The sequence below is a fragment of the Manduca sexta genome, chromosome 3, assembly GCF_014839805.1.
Source record: "Manduca sexta isolate Smith_Timp_Sample1 chromosome 3, JHU_Msex_v1.0, whole genome shotgun sequence".
Taxonomy (NCBI): Eukaryota; Metazoa; Arthropoda; class Insecta; order Lepidoptera; family Sphingidae; genus Manduca; species Manduca sexta.
This window is the reverse complement of record NC_051117.1, coordinates 994,774-1,016,517: the sequence shown is the minus strand read 5'-3', so window position 1 is coordinate 1,016,517 and position 21,744 is coordinate 994,774. Positions and strand designations below refer to the sequence as shown.

Here is a 21,744-nt window from a genome sequence, read left to right as displayed (position 1 = left end):
AACTATTAATGCTCAAATTTGCATAGCTTGGTATAAAGCGACTTAATAGTTGACTCAGACATAAATTGTATTATTTTACGTCTTCTTGTTCTCACGTCTGTCATGTTACACAATTTTGTAAAATAGTCATTCAAGGACATATTTGTGGGTCAGGGGCCGGGTTATGTTCAAGTTTAGAGGTCAAGAATACGTTAGTTTTCGTTTTTAGTTGCATAGACTATTATTTAAGTAGGTTTTGGTTTCGTTCATAAATACATGATCGTAGATATCTCAACAAAATAAAGCCAAAATTATAAAGGGATGGAACCCTGAACGTACGCCCGACTCGCGCTTGACCGCCTTTTTCCGTCCCGTCTAGACTGAATTATTATTGCACCTAAGATTTTTACGAAGGAGTTATAACCCGTCTAGATAGTACGCGTTCAACGCACGTTTTCACAACGCGCGTTAGCTAGGGTTGGCAAAAGCATTGTTAAAAGTATTATGATTTTTTTGCCAGTTTTTTTTTTATAAAAAATAATAATATCACTAACATTCATAAATTACTAAAGTACTCTCAAATATAAAACAGATCTAGAAACATTCATTGATTACTTGACTTTATTATTTTTTCTTTTGTATATTCTGACCATAAATATAGCTTTATAGACAATAAATGGCAACCCTGTCGCCACAATGATTTTCTGCTAAAACGCAATTCAAAACGTGTTCAATGCCTATCATTTGAACGGATTCTCACCGATCGCAATTTCCATACCGGCCTGAATGTCGTGGGCCTGAATATCTCAATTCAAAGTAAACACCAATACAGGTTGTTAATGACAATAAAAAATATTTAGTTTTTTTTTTCATAACGACGTTTATATATTTTATAGCATTTGAAATTCGAACGACAAAAACTTTGTTATTTTTTTTTAATTAAACGTGGGTAACATGTTACGAGTAATAAAATTATTTGAAAATAATTTATCTACGTTCTAAATTTAAACTTTGAAATTTAAATATCGTTCTTTTGCTTGTAACGACTTTTTTGGGTTTTTTCCTTTTATTGGACGTGGAATAATATCGCACAGTGGACGAAAACAAACGGCTGCGGTGAAAGAACAAACAGCATTACACAATACGAAGGCAGATATTTGCTTATTTCTAGTACAATACCATAAATATCTATTTATAAAGCATGTACATTGCACGCGTACAATAACTTCATAATGGTATTATTATATTTCTATGACGCAATAAATCTTTTTTATTACGTCACGTGACCATTTTTGGGGTGGACTACTATTTAATAAGGCTTTTGTATACTATACAAATGATTGTAATACACGATAAGCATTAAGTAAGTAAATACAAATTATTTTTTTCTCGAACTAGGTTGCATTACGAAATTGCTAACGCAAGGCAACATTTGTAGATCAAATTCATCAAACTAATTGTTATATTTCAATTCATTATTTTTATCAAAAGAAAGCCTTGAAACCTTTTCTGTATTCAGTTCTCATTCGCCTGTTTTAATGGCAGACAAAGCAATGCCTTTGCCCAATAGTATTAAAAAACCGTAAGAACACAAATCGATTTTTTGTATCATCTCTAAAGGCTTCAAATAGATAACGGCTTTAAATTAACTTAGACAAATCGATCGTTGATTCCGGTTAATAATGCAATATCGAGATTTTATAAAGTTGATAATTTATAATTCAGTTCACTCTATACAAAAATTATTTAACAGATCTAATTGCATATGTTAATGTTTCTTTTAATTAATGATACCCTATAATTATATTTGAATTTAATTTGCTTTTTCCGGTTTACCCATTGAAACTAACATAGAAAATACGATAAAAAATCTTTTGTTATTTTTTTCTGATGCTTTTCAGAAGCATCACTCATTGTAAATTTATATATTTTTTTTAATTTTCAAACCATATATTTTAATGTAATTAAAATTAAAAACTTTATTAGGTAAATCTTGTTTATATAATATTAACATATTATTACAAGAAAAACATGCATAAAATTAATTAAAACCTTTTTATAAAAAAATATGTATAAGCAATAGATGCTACATTGCTTGCCGAAGCAAAAATAGAATTTTAAAAGGTGCTTCTAAAAATAAAATACATAAACAACACAACACAAGTCAAGTTCAATGATTTTTCTATGAACCTTAACGAATCTGCGTGTTCGCTTCCAAAGCAACAAAAAAATAATTGTGTCGACCGAGCCGTAAAAAAACTAGATTTCGTTGAATAAGTACACAAGTTTGATGTTGACAAAACCGAAAACAAAAAAAGATAATTTTACTTTTTTTTTATTCTAAATTTATGTATTTTGTCAGCATCAAACACTAGTAGATAAAATAATAAAAATACTCACTTGCGGTTGCACTTCACTGATCCTTAATACTAATATCACAGGATTTTAATGAATAAAAAATATATATTTACACACACTTAACACTGTAAAATATAATAATATTTACATCGATTAATTATTTACACTGTCCAGTGTTCTATTTTTAATTTACATTACAAAAGAAAAAAAAAGTTTATTGTCTGTTCGAAATTTAAAATGCAATTACATTTTCGTTCACGTGTAGCGCGATGGCCGACAAAATGGCAGGTGCGTTGCGTTGCGCGGCTGCGAGCTCACTGTCTGCTCAGGTAACACACCTTCCTTTTAATATCAAGTGGGCTACTCGGTTGATAAGGATAAGACGGCTAAAATTCCCACACGGCTACCGTATTGCGCTAAGTCGGTATATGCATGCAGAAGTTCGATTTTCAAATTTTTATTTGACGTAGAACTGGACTTTTTCGCATTATCGGGATTAAATCGAATGATCGATTTAATTTATTATTATTTGACGTAATTCATGCATGATTAATTGTGACAGATACAATATAAGAATATAATCGGAATATTAATACATTTGGAACGCGTATGTATCGATAACATTTGTAATTTTAAATTGAATGAAAAAATAGGATTTATTATACAATTTTATCATTGAATAAGTATTGTTTAGTGGTGAGGTGACTAAAAATAATTAAGAAACAATAATTATTAATCAATCTCTACTTCGTAGAGCCAATACGAGACCATTTATATTTTGTTATATTGTAAATTTTGTTTGTAGGTGATTAATAACAAAATGTATAATTTATAATAGGGTTCCATCGCGTTATTAACGAACGATACAAATTCTGCCAATTACTACCCTATCGATCAGTAAGAAACGATTTTGAATTTATAACATCTACCGCGAGAAATTTTACAATGAGAGCCTTTTAGTATTTTCCGAAAAACTTTTAATTTTATAGGACTTAGTATTTCTGAACATATAGTTAAGAACCAAAAAATCTTAATTATTTAATAATTTCTTTTTTCTCCGCTCCTTCTTTGAGTCATACAATTTTAAAATAAGTTTTCTGCTAAAACCCTTTCAACCTGCGAACTGACATTTTGATTACGACGGCAGCGTAATTGTAATTCGTACGCGGTATGAGTACCGCGCTGCCGCCGTAGATTCGAATCCCGGGTCGGGCCAAAAATTATTGTATTTCCGTTAAAAATGACGGACGCAGATCGGAGTCAGGAAATTGGCGGTGTGATACGTGGCTTAGAAGGGACGTATAACTGTGTGTTTCCATTAATAATGACAGGCGGAGCTCGGAGTCAGGAATTTAGCGGTGTGATATCCTGTGGCTTAGAAATCACTTAAAGCCATTGGTCCTGTGCCTGATCTCTCTGGTCATGTCGGATTGCCGTCTCTCCGGACTATGAGAGTGACGAAACAAAGTGTAACTGTGAATTACGCTCACACTTGAGCACTATAATATCTCCTGAGTGCCTGGCTGATCTCTGTTGAGATTTGTCTTTGCCAAAACTTTTGGAGAGAATCATTAACATTTTGAATTAACTGAAAATAAGCTGTTAAAATTATAACTTCATTACGTTTATTTTATGACTTACTACACAACTCGTAGAGTGAACTAACCCAGCGTATCATCGTATTAGCTTATTAAATTTAAATAAATAATTAATATTTAAGATACAATTAAAATTAGTCCTTAAATATCTTGATACTTGATCTTATATTTGTACGGTGGTCTCAATGCATATCAAAGATTTTATCAATTGTTTGTTTACTTTACTGCGTGCTGTCGGACTGACTGCCTCGGTGGCGTAGTTGTATTGCATGTCCGGTACAATATCGCTCTGAGGTCCTGGGTTCGAATCCCGGGTCGGGCAAAGTGATATTTGGGTTTTTCTGCTCAGTATCAGCCCGGAGTCTGGAATTTGTACCCGATATGGCGATAGGCTCGCCCCCTATCACATCATGGGACGGAACATACTTGGCGAAAAGTGGGTGCCCTAGTTGCGCCTCTGCATACCCCTTCGGGGATAAAATGCGTGATGTTATGTTATGTATGTTGTTTACTTTACCTACCTATATTAATATATCTTTTTTAAGATTCATACCAACCTCCGACATGTAAAAACCCGATGCAAATATCATTATAACAGTCAAAACAATGAGAGGCAGGCACGTACAACAGTAATTGTATATGTGGGTAGATCCCGAAAACGCTATGTGTCATTCGCGGGTTTCTCCTGTATTAGTAACAGACAGACGTCCTGTTTAACTATGAATATTAAATTCGAACTTTTCGTTTAGTTTCTATTCAACACCATTTCGAGAACTAAAGTGATATGTCACATTGATGTAGAAATTGTCGTTAAGTTTTCGGAAATTTTCTGAGCAATTTTCTTAATATCCCCAATCTTATAGGAAGTATTATTAAACTCAGAAAATAAAGATGAATGACATTAGTCTATATGTCGTCAGGGACGCACTATCTAACTCCATTATTCCTATTGTCTTAAACTTACAAATTAATTACACACATGGATGAATTTAAAATATAGTCACATAAGGGTAATGCCATCATGTCGTCTTATATTTACTCTGGATAAAATAAGTAAGAACAGAGAAACGAGAGACTGAATGACATTAGTCAAGTTATTCTCTAGGTTTTTTTTTATTGCTTTGAATGACGAGACGAGCTTGCCGTTCGCCAGATGGTAAGCGATACGACCGCCCATAAACAGTAACACCATCCAACACCTTGAATTACAAAGTATTGTTTGGTATTCCACTGCGCTCGCCATCCTAAGACATGAGATGTTAAGTCATTATGACCAGTAGTTACACTGGCTACAATGTCCTTCAAACCGGAACACAACAGTGACTACACACTGTTGCTTGGCGAGTTATGGCGTGACCAAGGGAATAAGGATTAATACAAAAATGATATTGACTAATAACAGAATTATTTGTAACTATATTTCTTAAAAAGCAAGTCATTTACCACCAATAGACTATCCCAATACCTTTTTTAGATCGATCGCAAAAATGGACCAATCAGAACAAAGTATTTTGACATGCTTTCAAATGACTAGTTTTGATTGGTTCATTTTCGTGATCGGATTGAAGAAAGATCGTATATTGAAAACGGCCGATATGTAGTGTCAGTTGGCTATTATGTGGTAGCCCAAACATCGTCCTTCTACTCAGTACCGTAGCTTGCCTACAGAGGCCCTATATCTAAATTTGTTGGGGCAATGCAGTTCGAACTTTTGTACGCCTGCTTAGTTTAACGTAGGTATGGGCCAAGAGGGGCCCTAATGCTCGACGGCCCCCTATCACTGATACGGCTGATATGGCGGTTGCTACGCCCATGCTCCTACTTCTTTAAACCCTATGCCCAGTAAAACAGCGTGCTAGTCGTATGTTTAGAAGCGATCTATTTGATATTACAATACATATAGAAAAAAAATCATTTTTCTACTTTATATCTTTACTTTGATTTTTATAGTATTGATATTGTTTCTTTAATTTCATTGTGGAAAGCAAGCATATGTAAGAATGTCAAGAAATAGTTATTGATCCAATTTCGAGATCAATTAAAAAAGCTATTGCAGTCGTTCAAACTTACGATATGAAATAGTGCTAAGTTAAATAGTAACAGCAGTCCACAGACATATTTGTTTTATAGTCATGTCAAAGTGACCTATGCACCCGATGGTAAGTGGAGTGGGGTTAAATGAAATGTTGACTGACAAGAGATCCTCGACAGTCGCAACAATTATGCCGGCCTGTTAGATACGGATATACTTAGGCTGATTGGGCCACTATGGCGGGTTTTAACACCTTGTGTACGGTGGTCGCTATCCGGGCGGATATAAACTATATCCCACCCGTAAAACTTGTATACAGTAAGTATCACTCCACCATTTCGTAAAGAGATGTATATAATATATTTAGATATGATGCCTATATAAATGGGATAGTGCCGTCTCATAGGATATAAAAAAAATGCTTAAATTGCGTTTTGTACTATGAGTTTACAGAGGGCTCAAACACCTTCTAATCTATTTCTTTTTATGTCAGAAGCGCATCCGTGATACTTCTGTTATCGGTGAAGATTGCTTATCAGACTCACTTACATTTGCTGTCTCCGAAGAGGTAGACAGAGATGCTATTGGTACTCCTTTAGTCCAACCATATGATAAGGGGACGCAAATTCCAGCCGAGCTAATACTGAGCAGAAAAACCCAATATCAATTGCCCGACCCGGATTCGAACCCGAAGCCTCAGAACGGTAGTCGCTTTATAATGCAAATACGCCACCAAGACAGTCTGTTGAACTGATGACATACTGATGATTTTACTCGTGATAGGTCTCTCATATGTGAGAGTCCGCCTGGGTAGGTTCCACCGCAATGTCTATTTCTGCCGCTAAGCAGCAGTGTGTAGTCACTGTTGTGTTCCAGTTTGAAGGACATTATAACCAATGTAACTACTGGATAAAGACTTAACATCTCATGTCTCAGGATGGCGCGCGCAGTGGAATACCAAACAATACTTTATAATTCAAGGTGTTGGATGGTGCTTCTGCTGTTTATGGGCGATCGTATCGCTTACCAGCAGGCGAACAGAAAGCTTGTCTCATCATTCAAAGCAATAAATAAGAAATACTTGCTTCTTTACTGGCCTATAGTCTAAAGCATAGTACAAACCATTTTTACCAAAACACGATGTGATTGCCAAAAGCGTAGTCGATTAAATTAGTACTGGCGAGTTTTGTTATCAACTTACTCTCTACTCGACTAAAATACAATATCCCAAACTAGGCGTAAGAGTTACTTATATGATACTTAATTGTATTTTTATTATTGTTTTCCCTCTTTTTATAATTACTAAAGTTTATTGTTTAGGTGATTTAACATATTGTATACAACATAAATTTATTCGACCGCAATCGAAAGAGCAATTAATACTTTATTAATGATTAATTGCTTTCAAATCCATGATCGTCATTTAAATTGCTTTTAAGTTTATAGATAAACGATATAAGTAAAACTAAGCTGTAATACCTAACAAAAACAAAAGGGCATTGACGTATAGACACGAACATCCATATAAACTATTTGTTCAAAGTCGGAACTAAAATGGCAACCAAAAGGTCATTGTTATAATCTACTAGTTGACCTGACAGACGTTGTCCCGTCTTAACTATGAATATGCAGCGCGCATTCTGTCAATCGCTGACAGTTATTTCAAACAAGTGACAGTTATATAAAATTCATATTTTCGTTAAGTTTTCTTAAACTTTCTGGTTTTCCGCGCAACTTTTTGAATTTTTAATTTCTTAAGAACCTTCTCCTGACAATAACAAACACAACAAAAAAAATTGTGAAATCGGTCCAGCCGTTCGCGCGTGATGGCGTGACCAAGGGAAATAAGGATTCATTTTTATATATATAGATTTATTTACTTGAGCAACAAATAATTTTATTTATTTGACTAATATTTTTTATTCACATCCACGTAGACTCGAGTTCTTATATTATGAGCACCACTCCGTACATAACTACACGCTGTCAACGTTGAAATCATACTATAGTCAGGTGTACGGATTGCAGTACAGTTGAGTCGAACACAATGAGTGTACGGAATGCCACATCTATTACGTAGTACATATATATCGAAGCCCAGGGGTCAAATTATTCTTTTTCTTGACATTTAACGTCTTCATAATACTTTAAAAACACATTTATTAGTTTTACGTGATTTTGAAGGAAACAAACATGTAAACAAGCAATTTTAATATTTATCAGTGAACTAATTACATTTTTTACAAAAAAAATGGTCTCTAAATATATATTGGTAAGATACAAATTGATCCGACACTAAGATATATTTTTTTTCTTTATCGACTCCACAAATCCAAATTTGGTCCCATTTAATTCTAATAAATCCGCAGTATCTCATTCCAAATGAGCTATCTAAACAATAAAACTATGAGTTATCAGTAAAAGAATTAATAATATTAATTATAGTCCAGTGGCCGGAATTCAAAGGTTAATATATTTTTAACACATTTTATACAACAATTTTATTTTTCTGCACTGTTCTATATGAACTTTATTCGTGCCAAATCTCACCCTCCTGCGTGCGCACAATGTTTGACCACCATATGTTACCCAATGAAAAATATCTAAATATCCAATTTGTTTCTATGTCTATTTCAAATGCTTATTATATAAGCTAATATTTGAAAACGAAGTTTGTTTACAGGATATAAGCCCTATTTGTACAAAATACATTAACGCAGGTAATTGATATTAAAACTATAAATAAATCCCTATCATGAAACACATCGAAATAATCCTTTATAAATATACTAAATTTTAAAAACGTTAGATGTGCTGCAAAATATTCAATAAATGATTTGTAATAATATTATTGTATTATTGCTGCGTTATACAAATTGTTATAATGTTAACAATTTGTAGTTTGGTAATATCTAGTGTTATTTAAGGGTGTGGACCAGATAAGATGTTTAAAAGCAACATGGCGGAAATTTCGAATATGGAACAAAATATTATAATAATATTGGCCGAATAAATTTCAAATTTGGAATTCAATTTCCCCGTAATCAATTTACCTCGATACCCGAACCTATCTCAACTCAAAGAACTTTCTAGAATCCGGCCGAGTCCGCGTTTTGTGGCTCCTATAGTGCCCCGGACCGGTCCCCGGTCAACGTTCTGAACAATGCGTGTGAATTTTACGAAGCGAATTTGTAGTTTCGAACGCATTTTTTTGCGGCGCGGAACAATAAACCGGTTTCGCTGAGACTTTATTGTTATCAGTTATCGTCGGGACGTGCTCTATGGAGGGTTATTGAGTTGTTAAGATAAATTGTGTTTTTTTTTTACATATTACTTTGTGTAATGCATACTATAGGTCAAATAGTAGGTTGAGATTTCAGCGTTAACTTATTAGTAGTTGTACATAGTTTGGCCAATGTATCTGCCGTTTAAAAGCGCCGACAGCTTAGTTGGTGTGGAACGGATTTATGAAACGAATGTCCATCGGTTCAAATCCAAGAGCGCACACCTCTGACTTTTTTAAAATTATGTGTGTATTCTTTTTGAAATATCTCTTGCTTTAACGGTGAAGATTATGTGCCGTTTGGTCGCTTACCAGAGGGGCTTGCTCGTCAAACAAATTTAGATCAACTAGAGATGTTGCGAGATACCAATGTATCTTAATGTGGCTACGTAACCTATCAAAATTAGGGGCTGATACTCCCTGTTATTAAAAGCTTTAGGCCCTACTACATAAGTTCCGTAACAGACCTCATCTACCGGGCTTGTTGCCTACAGGATCATCTTATTACTCATCTCATAATGTTGGCACTAAAAAAGTCCAGATGACGCAATCATTCGTGATAAGATCGGCGGTACCGCTATTCTTAACCGCAATAATTACGATATTACTGTTCGGAGAAAAGCGATTGATCCCCAGAATGAGGAATAGGGGGTTTCCACGTCCCATTTTTTAACCGAAATCAATATTCGTAGATGAATTTGAATATAGAAAAACGAATATTTGAAAATCGAACGCATAGAATCGTCATTAACCTAAATCAAAAGTCTCAGTTTAATTTCAATGTAGAAAAACGATAATTAGAAAATCCAACGCATGAAATCGTTATTCAGAGCTTGTGAGCAGCGCCGGATTTATACCATTTTATGGCGCTCCGCATATGCTGCGTCCAAGCCCTATTTTCCAACAGTCCCGATTGTGGCTTTAGAAAGCTCCTGAGATATGGTACACAAAATTGATAAATAATAGCCTTATGTTTGCTGTCTCTACTTCAAATTATGGTGCTCCTAGGCCCCTATCGTCTATGTTAACTTTACATATTTGTTTTAATTTGTTATAATTTATAGTCAAATGCCACTAAAATTGTTTATTCTGAGCATAATTTATTTGCAACCAACACTATTAGATAGACAAATTAATAAGGTATGTTTTAATAGTTTACAATTTTCAAAAATAGCCACAATTATTTTTATAAAGAAATGATTCGTAAATGCCTTTGCCTATTCCAGTCGAATCGCCCAAAGCTGCTTGCTCTGGGAGGGCCTTAACAAAGTCAGTGACACTAACCAACGTGACGACTAAGAGTAAAACATAAATAAATGTAAATTCACGATTTTCATTAAAGGGCAGCCAGTGAAGCAAACCTAGTTCAATACTTTAATGAGCATGCCGGATATATATGATACCTATCAAGCTGTCGTCGCGAAAACAAAATTCTATCCGGGGCAATATAATAATAAAAATTGCAATTCCTGCCACTAAACTTCTAGTAAAATCAGTGCATTCCAAGAACATAAGCACTAGTCCGTCTACAATTCTAAGGACTCGCCCAGAGTGAACGCGCGGTAATTAAAACGGGCGCGATGGACGGAGCGTTACGTTGCGTGTTGCAACGAATAGAGGTTTCCTAGAGAGCACAATGCTCGCTAATTAGCTGGCAACTTTAATATAATAGAAAAAAAATACGTTCGTTTCGATCTGCTGCGCTAGGCAGCCGCCATAGTCAATTCACATTTTTGTACCGGACACGACAAAATTACCGACTCCATTACCAAATGTTATGCTGGAAGTACAATATCAATCAGTCGACACAATAATACTAGCTTCAAAACTGGATTTCATAGACTGGTCCCGGAACGCGACATAGTTTCCGGCCCATTATGTTTTGTTTACGTTTACGCTTTATGTATGAAATATGCATTATGCTTTGATACTTTGAAGACTGCCGCCATACCTTATTCGCTGACTTCGAAAAAGACCTAAGGAAAAAATGGTAACCTTATCAGTGTCATTACTGGCCTTTTTGGCAAAAATAAATGTTATCAATCGATTTGTCTTAATCGCTGTCGAGAGATTATTAAGCGGATATCGAAATCCGTGAACTTGATATGGCTACAGGATGGATTTTTAAGAGGGGGCAGCAAGGGTAGCTACCTAACGCAAACATACAAAAACATACATGAGCAGTAAAACAAATACACAAAGCCTTTGTAATGCGTCTTAAACTCTGAAATTACTAAGAAAGTTTAAATTGACTGCCTCGGTGACGTAGTTGTACTGCATGTGTGGTATGGCAGCGCACTGAGGTCCTGGGTTCGAATCCCGGGTCGGCCAGTGATATTAGGTTTTTCTACTCAGTATCAGCTTGCCTGGAATTTGTGCCCGATATGGCGATAGGCTCGCCCCCTATCACATCATGGAATGGAACACATTTGGCGAAAAGTGGGTGCCCTGGTTGCGCTTCTGCATACCCCTTCGGGGATAAATACGTGATGTATGTCTAAGTTCAAATTCACAACACATTACTCAACAAGAAAATGGTTTTTTGTGGTAGGTATTTTATAACTTTTCCTGTATAATTTAAAACAGTTCTAGTCAGAGATGGTTAAGATCAATTTGATAAGTCCACTGCTAGCACGTCCTGTATTCCAGATATAATGTTTTTATTCTGGGTTTTATGTGAGTCAGAAGCCATGATCCATCTTATAAATGCTCTAAGCGGTAGTGGGTGGAATGGACTATATTTACACTATTTCAGATATACATTAGAATTAACTACCGTTTTTAATAAACGACTCTAATCTTAATCCACGATCCGATTCCAAAAATTAACCAATCAAAATAACTTATTTATAATTATGTCAAAAAATCTTGTTCTGATTCGTTCATTTTCACAATGGATCAATATATCGATTGAGATTCTTTTTTTTTATTATAGTCAGGAATTTTGGTAACGAGCGCAGTGCAATGCTTAGCAGTAAGGAAAAACGTAGATGGTTGCCCAAATTTTCACTACGGCGTTTATAATAAAAAAATAACAGGTCTCAAGGTTCGATCCCCTGGTCGGACAAGTGATATTGGGTTTTCTACTCAGTACCAGCCAGCCTGGAATTTGAGCCTGGTATGGAGATAGGCTTGCCCCCATCATGGTATGCGTCATAAAGTGTACTAGTAACAGTGTTTTCTTTAAACGTACGCGAATCACGCAAACCCCCAGAGAAACATTAGGAAAAAATCCTTTAGGAGATAAAAGACGTGAGTCTGTGCAACGTGTATAATATTTTGTTAAATTTTGGCTCTTATCCCGAATCTCAGAATAGTTAACTTTTTTATCATTCGAGAATACGACGAATAGCTTACCCTTGAACTGAGCTTCAAGCTATAGCTAGAATAGAACATGTTCCTAGCCTTCCACAAAGCAAGAACACCACTGCACTGGATCGATCTGTTAAATCCACATGGACTGTCAATGCATGAATACACTAAAACACTAAAAAACCGCGATGAAATCCGAAAACTTATTTTATTTCGATGTCTAACATTCGCGTAAATATAAGAAATAATTCTGCATCAGAATAACTTCTCACAGAAATATGACGATAGATCGTAAGGAGAATGCATCTATTCCGGTCACAACATGACTACGACCACTCTGTCAAAAGTAATTAAGAACTAGCCTTCCGCACCTTGGTAAGGTTAAAGGTGCTTTTCCAATGTGCGTAACACTGAATTACGCATTTTGAACCTTATGCCCTATTCATAATTCACACATAAATTAGGGTACCTGCTTCACCAGATGCGACTAGACAAATTACTGCAAAACTGAACCAAATACAAATACGTATAAGGTTAATTTTGAGTTCCTAGGCTTTATTCCCTCCCAGCATGATTGAGGTGGGAGGATCACATTAATATTGCAAAATCTAAACTTAACTGATGTTTACTAGTTAAATATTCCATTTATTAAGTATAATGTGCGCTGTGTGCCCTGTTGAGTTTTTTTCCAGGCACGACAATGTGATCCAACTGTACCTGATGGTAAATGGAGTATGGTCCAATAGAATGCCGAGTAACGAGAGATAATCATCTCTCGGCGAAAACAATTTAAAGTGACCTTTACATTAGCAAGGAAACTTGCACTAGTTGCCTTGCAAACGATGGCGAGCGAGAATTCACAAAGAACACACGCATAATTTTATAAAAATCAGAGATGTGTGCATTTAGGATTTGAACCTGCGGACATTCGTCTTGGCAGTCCGTTCCACACCCAACTAGGCTATCGCCGCTTCACACCTTAGCTCAGATAAATAGCTACACATTAACGTCTAACCTGTACTTAATTTGATTAATGGACCACTTTCTACATCGAAGCGATGACCAGCATTGGAGAAAACCGGCCAGTCATTATCCCGTAATTGTAAGAGAATTCACATAACAGTATTGCAATATTCTTATGAATATGAACCTTAACACAAAGGCATAAATGTACATGAACTACATTTACATTGATACTGGTGGTAGGAGTCACGTATGCGAAGATCCGTGTGGTTTTTTTACCTTATGAGTCAAATTTGGGGTTATGTGTTTTCACCATTGGAGTGTTGGGGAGAGGTAGGTTGCGAGGTCTGGTATTTAATAGGTTGCTCGCTTACCATAATACAAAAGTGGGAGTCGTAGAACACTCTGTGAAGGTAGGAATTTGGTGAGGAGAGGTTGGCGGCAGGACAGGGTTGTGCGTACGAGAGAAAGAAAGTGTTCGCGAGCACTTATAGGCCTTAATGTGAATATACAACCAAGAGATATACGCACTGAACTGTCTGCCTAGGACTTCGGTAATAGCTTCTACTGCAAGGGCGTGCATTTGATATGGAGACCGAACAAGAATTTCCCCGGTGAACCGTGCGGATCGATACCGCAATGTCTGTTTCTACCGCCAAATAGTATGCATGTTGTTGTGTTCTGGTTTGAAGGACATTATGGCGTAATTACTGGACATTATGAGACTTACATCATGTCTCAGGATGACGAGCGCAGAGGATTGTCACGCAGTGCTTTGTAATTTAAAGGTCTGTATAGTGTTGCTACTGTTTATGGGCGATCATATCGCTAACCATCAGGCGATCTTACTCATCTCGCCATACAAAGCAATAAAAAAAGTGTCGGTTTCGAATGCCGGATCGGGCAGTGATGTTCAGTATTTCTTGTCAGTTTCAGCTCAGAGTCTAGAATTAGTGACCAATAAACTCGCACCCTATTACATCATGGGACATTACCTTTAACAAAAAACTACATTATATCCCATGGGAACAAATTACTGAGATAAAAAAGCTTAAGTGTTAATCCAAGAAATGGTCTACCCGTGTACCATATTTCATCCAAGTCTATTCAGCAGTTTTGTCGTAACTTGTTAATTACTTTACTGGTGGTAGGTCTCTCATATGTGAGAGTCCACTTGGGTACCACCGCAATGTCTATTTCTGCCAGCAGCTAGTGTAGTCACTGTTGTGTTCCGGTTTAAAGGACATTGTAGCCAGTGTAACTACTGGACATAGTGAGACTTAACATCTCACGTCTCAGGATGGCGAGCGCAGTGGAACACCAAACAATACTTTGTAATTCAAGGTGTTGGTGTTTCTACTGTTTATGGGTGGTTTAACGCTTACCATCAGACGAACGGCAAACTTATCTCGTCATTAAAAGCAATAAAAAGTAAACTCAAAGAAACTGTTATATTGTATCTTTACATCGCTTTTATAATATAAATAAAAACGATATAAAGATACAATAATATAAAGATATACCAATGGCTTATCGCTACCAGCGATTTCTTCCAGATGTCTCGGTATATCCAGGGAATAATTCATTCTAATCTCAACGCATAGGATTTTCCAATTCATGGTCGTGTTAAGTCCAGCCGCAAATGGTTAACTCCCCGTATGACGCATAAATTGACGCGTAAACGCCGACACCCACTCTTATGAGATCAATTTTCTTTGGCTCGCATGTATTGCTAAATATATTTGACGCTAAACATATTTAGGCTCGTGCTGTTACCGTCATTAGGTCAACTAATAACACGGCGTAATTAATTTATACAATATACATATATAAAACAAAGTCCCCGTTTCACTTAACAGCTCTCGTCAGTCGACATTCTATTGACCTCACTTCACTTACCATCATGTGCAGTAGGGTCAAGAAAAAATTTACTTAAGATCCTATTCAAAGTTGAGATCGGTTTACTAATACGACCCCAAGAATGGGATAAGGTTGCGTAGGACATACAAGAGGCCGTACATTTGTCCCGTACATGACTTCAAAATGTAAGAGTGGCTCAAAATTATATATTGTACTACTTCAAATTTTATGTCGCGGCAGTCGCGTTACGCATTCTCCGTGATTAACTATAGGACGAGGACAGTGAGGTAGAGAACCGCATGCTACAATTACAATAGGACGTTATTTTACAATGATCATTACGTTACTGCGTTTCGAGTCGCGAGCGAGAGGAAAATATTTTGAGTGTTAACATTACAAAATACTCTGAGGCGCGCATTGAAGCGCTGAGCCTCAGTTGAAGTAGGACATTGTACCGGCCCAATGCTAGAGGCTACTCTTACAAACTCTTTTTCATGTCATGTCCTACCCAACTCTAGACTGGAATCCTATTTCGGTATAATTAATAGTCAACTAGAATAAAGCAGATACGAAAGCAATTTTTTTTTGTTACTTATTTTACGAAAGATACGGTTTTTGTATATTATCAAATCCATAAAATCTGTTCAGTTTATAAGGAAAATGATTCAAAATTTGGAATTCAGCTATCGATATTATCGAGACAAAAAACAAGGAAAATATACCAATATAGATTATTAAATGACTGATGAGATTATAGACAATTAAATCGTGTAATTATTTAATTGTATAAAGGGCTGTTATATGATATGAAGCAATTAAAGTATACTATTTATAGTTAGTAAACAGAAATGTTTAATAAAGAAATTTAGAAATGTTTAATTTATAAATTACAATCTTGCTCGCGGTTTCGCCCGTGTGAAGTAGTTTTCCGAGATATATTTTTTCCGACTTACTTGATATGTATCATTATATTATGACCAAATTACACAAAATCATTATTTAATCTCTAAATTATAGCCTATGTGTTATTCTGATAGTACTGTAGAGTTTCATCCAAATCAGTTGTATAGCTTTTTCGTGAAAGAGGAACAAACATACATACATCCAACCTCACAAACTTTCGCATTTATAATATTAGTACATTTTTATTAGCGAGGATAGCCTAGTTGGGTCTTTAACGGACTGCCAATACGGAATGTCCGGATCGAATCCCAAGGGCATACACCTCTGACTTCTCTAAAATTATGTATGTATTCTTTGTGAAGTATCGCTTGCTTTAAAGAAAACATCGTGAGGAAACCTGATTACCTAACAAGTTCTCTATAGAAATTTTGAGGGTGTGTGATGTCTAAAAATCCGCACTAGGGCAGCGTGGTGGATTAAAACCTAATCGCTCTCAATAGTAGATCAGGCCCGTGCCCAGCAAAGGGACAGTATATCCAGGGCTGATATTATACGATGTGGAGGTATTAGAGGAATATAAGCTTCTGTTTATGGTTTGTAAACAAAAATGCCAAAAACGTGGATCTTTAAGTGTTGACAATTTACGATTGTAAACGCAACACCCTTCCGCTCTTAAGATAAAAATATATTCGATTATTTATGTAATTAATAATTATCGATTATCAAAATCATTCTTTAGTGCTTCCCAGTACTATTATGGCTGACATCTAAACATTGTGAATTATGAGGTTAAAATTTAGAAATAAAAAGTTTCTCACACATTTAAAACAGAAAAATACATTAACTGCTATAACAGTTGAGACGCCGTCAAATTAAAGCCAGCATCTTAACGTCGCGTCGTGGCTATTTAATAAACAGATATCAACATCTCAAGTGATATCTTAAGTCATAGCGTATGACGAATCGACAGCTGCGTTCTGTTTATTGAACAACACCAATTCAGCTGAAAACAGGCTCTCAAATGACAACTTAAGCTTTGTTTATTAAATAGTTCAATACATTAAATTTCTATTTGAGACTTTACTCAGAGTTGAGATTGATTTATTAATATGACGTTAATTTTGGGTAGATAATCTTGGGCTTCGAGTCGCCCTTGTAGAGTAAGCGTGAAAGTAAACTACGTTTTCCGTGGAATAAGAAATTATATTTTTCTTATATATTACACGTTAGACAACCGAAATAACCTAGCACACAGCGCTTAGTAACATTACATTGTTATTTATCCCAAATACAATAATTCAAATAGATACATACTATTATGCGGTCAGTTTATATTATTTTATAAAGAGGCTTTGTGTTTGCCTATGCAACCGCAGCAGATAATAGTTAAAAACCAATATTTATGAAATATTAAATTGGAAGAGGGTAATTTGATCCCATGGAACGTATAAATTAGCTGCAAATTTGCTTGTATCTTTTGGCGATCTGAATTCGTACCTGGGCCATCAGAACGGTTGTCGTACTCCAATACAACCACGCCACCCAATCAATCAATCATTCAAGCCAGCAACTTAGTTGATACTTAAGTACTTCGGAAAATACGTACTTTGTAACAATGAATTATCCTCGTGTTATCGAATACTTTCACCCACTTATATAATTGGTGTACAATGAAATGACGCAAATAATTACATTTATAGATAGTTCTAGAATCAAATCTGTTTTAAAATTTTCCTTATGTTGGTGTTGTGCTTTTTAAGCTTATCATAAATAGCATTCATTACATCGATATATATATACGTTTAAAAGGCAATTATATCTAAGCGACAAATACCGAAAATGATTTATATAAGTACTAGCGACCCGCCCCGGCTTCGCACGGGAGTAATATTTCTCCACTATTTAATGGATGTTATTATACATTTAAACCTTCCTCTTGAATCACTCTATCTATTAAAAAAAACCGCATCAAAATCCGTTGCGTAGTTTTAAAGATTTAAGCACACATAGGGACAGAGAAAGCGACTTTGTTTTATACTATGTAGTGATTTTAAATCGGCATTTTTTTTCTGCATCATTTGGTCTAGGTTGTGTAGGTCTAAGAACATTAGATTTTAATAACATTAGACTATATCTTTATAAAATAAATAAATAATTGTTATGAATTTTCATATTAAAAGCATAACTTTAAATCACTGTTCTCAAAAACTTACTGATTGTCACTTAGACATTTCAAGTGTCGATATGTACTAAATTTGGTGTTCCGAACACTCACTGTATTCAACTGAAGTGTACTGTAATCCAGTTTATGTGGCCATTTTTTTTATATGCTATTTCAAGCGCTTTAGCACTACATATTTAAAAAGTTTGGTTAGACGACGTTTTAGCGCTGCAGCGAAATTTTGTTCTAACTTCAGATTTTGAACAAATAGCTCATATGGACGTTCATACATATACTATATACGTCAATGATTCATTACGTTTCTGTTTGAAATGAGAATAGAGTGTGACGTTATCATTTTAAGGGTATTTTGCCTCAAAGAAACCCTTATAAGATCACTTTGTTATCCGTCTCACGTCCATATCTTTCTCAAGGTAATAAGGTGAAATTAAAAACTCGGTTCTACAATAATTTTCTATTGTGAGAAATTTATAACTTATTTATGTGGTGGTGGGATATATTTTATATCCGTCTGGAGAGCGACCACCGTACCTGCCATTGTGATCCACGTAAGTATCTACATAGTTCGGGAATCAGCCTGTGTAAGTTTATCCGGTTCCAACAGGCCGGCATAATTTTCTCGACTACCGAGTGGCAATTATTTCTTGTAAGACGACATTCTATTGGACCCTACCAAAAAAAAACTGATGATTTTTTTTTATTGCTTTGAATGACGAGACAAGCTTGCCGTTCGCCTGATGGTAAGCGATACGACCGCCAATAAACAGTAGAGACACTATCCAACACCTTGAATTATAAAGTATTGTTTGGTAATCCACTGCGCTCGTCATCTTGAGACATGAGATGTTATTAAGTCTTATTATTTCAGTAGTTACACTGGCTACAATGTCCTTCAAACCGGAACATAACAGTGACTACAACTGCTGCTTGGCGGCAGAAATAGACATTGCGGTTGAACCTACCCAGGCGGACTCTCACATATGAGAGACCTACCGCCAATGAATTTTTAATCTCTTTAAAATTAAACTATTATTCGGATTTTATCGCGATTTTTTTGTTTAAATTTTCTCCTAACGTTTCGAAGACTGCAGCTTTCGTGGTGTGCCACAGGACGGACGTAGGGAGAAAATTAGATTAAAAATCCGCGATAGAATCCGAAAAATAGTTTAATTTTAATATCCAACATTCGCGTAAACATATGAAACATATCCTTTTGAAGAAAATGAAAGAGGTAGGTATTATTTTTATCTACCGATCTTTTAAATACAGTGACGAAATGTCTACAGGATTAAAACTCGTTATCTCTTATATAAATTGACAGTTTTATTACATCAACCACCAGCGACTTGGCACGAATGAGGAAAGTATGAGAGTTTTTAGTCAATATTTTTCCTTATTATATCAAACGAATTCGCTATCGTCGAATAATATACAAAGTATCATGATATCTAAAATCTTTATAATTAATCTTAAATGTCCAAAAATACGTTGCGGTGTGCTGATTATTCTATTAAAGACATGTTTTCAGATCGGCTTCAAAATGGTTGCTGTTTTGGTGACATCTTGGTGATATTAAAATCATTTGTAATTCTTAGCATTGTGAGAAGTACTTTAACAATATTTTAACACTAGCTTTTGCCCGCGGCTCCGCCCGCGTTATAAAGTTTTTCAGGCTAAAGTATTCCGTTATAAAAGTAGTAGTTTCCCGGGAGCCTATGTTCTTCCCAGGGTCTCAAACTGTCTCCATACCAAATTTCATCTTAATACGTTGGTTAGTTTTTGAGTTTACATGTTTAGGCAGACGGATGCAGCGGGGGACTTTGTTTTATAATATATTTTTTAGAACTTTTTAAGAGGAACAATCCCGTCATACATCATTGTTGCATAACTTTAACCGTTTACGCAGCGCACGCAACGGACGCTCTCAAAACTAATAAATTGTCCCCGTTTTTGCAACATGTTTCATTACTGCTCCGCTCCTATTGGTCATAGCGTGATGATATATAACTAAGACCACTCCACAAACAAAGGGCTATCCAACGCAAAAATATTTTTTCAATTTGGACAAGTAGTTCCTGAGATTAGCTTTTACTGCTCTGCTCCTAATGGGTATAGCGTGATGATATATATATAGCCTATAGTACTCCACGAACAAAGGGCTATCCAACGCAAAAAGATTTTTTCAGTTTGGACCGGTATTTCCTGAGATTAGCCATTACTGCTCCGCTCCTATTCGGTATAGCGTGATGATATATAGCCTATAGCACTCCACGAACAAATGGCTATCCAACGCAAAAAGAATTTTTCAGTTTGGACCGGTATTTCCTGAGATTGGCCATTACTGCTCCGCTCCTATTGGGTATAGCGTGATGATATATAGCCTATAGCATTCCACGAACAAAGGGCTATCCAACGCAAAAAGAATTTTTCAGTTTGGACCGGTAGTTCCTGAGATTAGCGCGTTCAAACAAACAAACAAACAAACAAACAAACAAACAAACAAACTCTTCAGCTTTATATAATAGTATAGATGCCTGGTAAACTAATCTACAGTTGAATTTCTAGGAAACACAATAACGGAAATCCCTACAATCAATGATCATAATCACCCAGCTTGACCTCTCAATGTCATAAAATGTCACGATCCTGGCTGATTGTTTTTTGCGTAAGCGTCCCTGCAAGCAATATCAGGGGAAACCAGCGAACGGATACTAGAATCTCCTAGCTTGGCCTTCTTAGCAGTGGCCTGGGGTAAAATGGAAACGTGGGGGAAGGATGAAATCTTGCTCGGATGAGCGTATTTAGTGGCGGCCTTAGGGAGAAGCGAACCAGGCCTTCACTTGGGGCATTAGAAGACCTTTTTCAAATCATTAAAATCGGGAAACTTTTTTAGTGTTCAGCCCAGAGCCACGCGTCTTTTTTTGCTTTCGCCTAGGGCCTCCCGTCGGATAAAACCGCCACTGAGAGAAGGGCAGGAGAGAAAATGTTCACGAGCTCTTGTAGGCTTTTCAACGTGTATTTCCACGAGGTATAAATACTTAGATGTGTGACTAGGGTGGCGTCAAATGTCTTCGCGTAGATGGGCGTGGCTTACAGGAGTTGCAGCGGCGTGTGTGCGCTGGATTGTCTTGCAATATCTTCTTAGTAACAAAATCAATATTTCAAATAGCTTTGACAATACCACATATAAAGTGTTAATGATAAATGTAATTATAATTAATGTACAGACAAGACACTATATTAAATCTTGATATTTTATTTCTTACACGACTTA

The 21,744-nt window shown here is 35.8% G+C and overlaps 1 protein-coding gene across 1 annotated transcript in view; it reads right to left on the bottom strand.

Annotated features, from left to right (window-relative positions):
- The window catches only part of LOC115456027 (solute carrier family 41 member 1), a 76,957-nt gene extending 74,282 nt beyond the window's left edge, over positions 1-2,675 (bottom strand). Inside the window, exon 1 of the mRNA XM_037440169.1 lies at positions 2,380-2,675. The gene's annotated coding sequence lies outside the window, so the exon portion shown is untranslated. The remainder of the gene's footprint in view (positions 1-2,379) is intronic.
- Between the last annotated feature and the right edge of the window lie 19,069 nt (positions 2,676-21,744).